General features: G+C 59.1%; 1 pseudogene; it reads right to left on the bottom strand.

The window, feature by feature from the left end:
- Positions 1-2,500, bottom strand: part of LOC126443958 (large subunit ribosomal RNA) — a 5,962-nt pseudogene that overhangs the window by 2,162 nt on the left and 1,300 nt on the right.

Below are 2,500 nucleotides of genomic sequence, written 5' to 3'. Positions count from 1 at the left end.
CCGCGTATTGGAGACCCAGCAGTGCTGCCCTGGTGTTCGGGCAGACTCGTGTAGCGCAGCGCCGTCGACCGACGAGTGGAGGCGGTCGGCCCAACACCGGCCCAACTGGTAACTGGACTTTATAACTTCCCCCTGCCATTGCAGGGCGTGGTCCAGTTGGTGAATTTCTCGCTGGATTAAGTCCTGGGAAGAATCGTCCACTGCCGCACCCAGTCCTTGCATCTTCGCCAATCTTCTCCTGCGAAGAAGAGGGCCCAGCCAGCGGGCCGCAGGCACCCCCAAGCCCCCATGAGAGATGGGGGCGTGGAAGTAACCGACCGGCGTATCTGCTGGCAGGTGCAGCCAAGATCGAAGGGCTGCACGAACACAGACGTCAAGGGAAGAGAGGGCCCCAAGACGAGTCCTCCCCAGGGCGAGGCCATGGAAAATACCCGGGAGGATGACAGAACGAAGGGCAAAAAGCCGCTGCTGAGGTTTGAGTGGTGCACGCTTGATGATGTCCAACTGCTTCTCGACCTCCCGCCGGGGATGAAAAAGACTGCGTCCGCACGTGGAAAATTGCAGGCCTAGATACTTGAAAGTATCTCCCATCGCCAGTGCTGGGATGTTGTTCCCCCCAGCACGAAAGATGACAGTCTCGTCGACCTTGGTTTTCTTCTCCCGGCCTGATGAGACAAGGGCGAGAGAGAAACACTTCCGTGGGTTGACCTCGAGCCCGAGATCCCCCAGGGCCGACGTGGCGATGGTGAGAAGTTCCTGCAATCCATCACGAGTCTCGGCGAACAGCAGGAGGTCATCAGCGAATGCAGCCGCATTTATCCGCCGTCCAAGAATGCGTGCACCAATATGAGCAGGCAGACGAGACAAGAGAATGTCAATGGACATGTTGAAGAGAATAGGAGACAGCGGGTCACCCTGCAAGAGAGTCATAGTTACTCCCGCCGTTTACCCGCGCTTGCTTGAATTTCTTCACGTTGACATTCAGAGCACTGGGCAGAAATCACATTGCGTCAACACCCGCTAGGGCCATCGCAATGCTTTGTTTTAATTAGACAGTCGGATTCCCCCAGTCCGTGCCAGTTCTGAGTTGATCGTTGAATGGCGGCCGAAGAGAATCCGCGCACCCGCGCGCCCCCGGAGGAGCACGCTAAGGCGGACGCGGCCTCGCAGCAAGGAAGATCCGTGGGAGGCCAAGGCACGGGACCGAGCTCGGATCCTGCACGCAGGTTGAAGCACCGGGGCGCGAACGCCGCGCAGGCGCGCGCATCCTGCACCGCCGGCCAGCACGAGGCCGACCAACGGCGAGAGCAGACCACGCCCGCGCTAAACGCCCGCACTTACCGGCACCCCTACGGCACTCACCTCGCCCAGGCCCGGCACGTTAGCGCTGACCCACTTCCCGACCAAGCCCGACACGCCCCGATCCTCAGAGCCAATCCTTATCCCGAAGTTACGGATCCAATTTGCCGACTTCCCTTACCTACATTATTCTATCGACTAGAGGCTCTTCACCTTGGAGACCTGCTGCGGATATGGGTACGAACCGGCGCGACACCTCCACGTGGCCCTCTCCCGGATTTTCAAGGTCCGAGGGGAAGATCGGGACACCGCCGCAACTGCGGTGCTCTTCGCGTTCCAAACCCTATCTCCCTGCTAGAGGATTCCAGGGAACTCGAACGCTCATGCAGAAAAGAAAACTCTTCCCCGATCTCCCGACGGCGTCTCCGGGTCCTTTTGGGTTACCCCGACGAGCATCTCTAAAAGAGGGGCCCGACTTGTATCGGTTCCGCTGCCGGGTTCCGGAATAGGAACCGGATTCCCTTTCGCCCAACGGGGGCCAGCACAAAGCGCATCATGCTATGACGGCCCCCATCAACATCGGATTTCTCCTAGGGCTTAGGATCGACTGACTCGTGTGCAACGGCTGTTCACACGAAACCCTTCTCCGCGTCAGCCCTCCAGGGCCTCGCTGGAGTATTTGCTACTACCACCAAGATCTGCACCGACGGCGGCTCCAGGCAGGCTCACGCCCAGACCCTTCTGCGCCCACCGCCGCGACCCTCCTACTCGTCAGGGCTTCGCGGCCGGCCGCAAGGACCGGCCATGACTGCCAGACTGACGGCCGAGTATAGGCACGACGCTTCAGCGCCATCCATTTTCAGGGCTAGTTGCTTCGGCAGGTGAGTTGTTACACACTCCTTAGCGGATTCCGACTTCCATGGCCACCGTCCTGCTGTCTTAAGCAACCAACGCCTTTCATGGTTTCCCATGAGCGTCGATTCGGGCGCCTTAACTCGGCGTTTGGTTCATCCCACAGCGCCAGTTCTGCTTACCAAAAGTGGCCCACTTGGCACTCCGATCCGAGTCGTTTGCTCGCGGCTTCAGCATATCAAGCAAGCCGGAGATCTCACCCATTTAAAGTTTGAGAATAGGTTGAGGTCGTTTCGGCCCCAAGGCCTCTAATCATTCGCTTTACCGGATGAGACTCGTACGAGCACCA

The sequence above is a fragment of the Schistocerca serialis genome, unplaced genomic scaffold, assembly GCF_023864345.2.
Source record: "Schistocerca serialis cubense isolate TAMUIC-IGC-003099 unplaced genomic scaffold, iqSchSeri2.2 HiC_scaffold_206, whole genome shotgun sequence".
In the NCBI taxonomy this organism is placed as follows: domain Eukaryota; kingdom Metazoa; phylum Arthropoda; class Insecta; order Orthoptera; family Acrididae; genus Schistocerca; species Schistocerca serialis.
This window is presented reverse-complemented; position numbering and strand designations above follow the sequence as displayed.